An 830-nucleotide genomic window follows, 5' to 3' on the forward strand; every position below is an offset into this window, starting at 1 on the left:
TTTCAGTGTGATCTCATGTACCGTCTTCCCAGTTGCCCCGAGCATGTCTCCTTTAAAAAAAATATCTTCATATTTCCTCTTAAGCCTCTGCCTCCAGTTCTCGGTCTGATTAATTGCTCCGACCCGTGCGCCCTCAGTTTTCTTCTGTCAATGACATTTGCACATTTTACCCCCCAACATAATTCTCCAATTCCCTTGATATTCTTAATCCAAACACCCACCTTCCCTAGGAGGTCACACCCCACAATCGCTTTGTATTCCCTCGGCATATTCCCTACAATATGTACCGGCAAGTTCTCTCTACTAAATCCCCACCGGGTTAAACTTGTCTCTATTTCCCCCTCTACCACTCAAGGGCCACCCAGGGTGATTAATTTACAATGACATTTCTGAATCTTGGGCATCTTATCTCCATCACACAGCTTTTGCAAGGCTTCTCGGCACATGATGGTATTGGAACTGCCGGTGTTCGCCAGGCACCTCACTCCAGCGATCTCTATTATAGGCAGACCGCCGCTCATCTCCCTCACATTATAATTCAGCAGTGTACGGTCGCCCCTCCGCTGACAACCCCTTCAGATTTCTCGCAACTTCCTCTCTCCAGTCCCTCGCCTCCATTCTCCTCCGTTCCCTCGCTTCCAAGGATGTTTCCATCTTGTCCCCTTAACTACCTCGGTTCCATGGCTTTTCGACTTCGTCTTCGGTTTCTGATCCTCCTGATGCTTCAGTAGATTCATCCGAAGATCTACTGTACCTACGGTGGCTTCTTCGTATTTGTTGGGCGTTGATCTCCATTGGTTCGCCCCGGCCCACATCTCTTCTTCGGTACA

Source organism: Halyomorpha halys, unplaced genomic scaffold (genome assembly GCF_000696795.3).
Source record: "Halyomorpha halys isolate HHAL.00 unplaced genomic scaffold, Hhal_1.1 Scaffold1098.1, whole genome shotgun sequence".
Classification (NCBI taxonomy): Eukaryota; Metazoa; Arthropoda; class Insecta; order Hemiptera; family Pentatomidae; genus Halyomorpha; species Halyomorpha halys.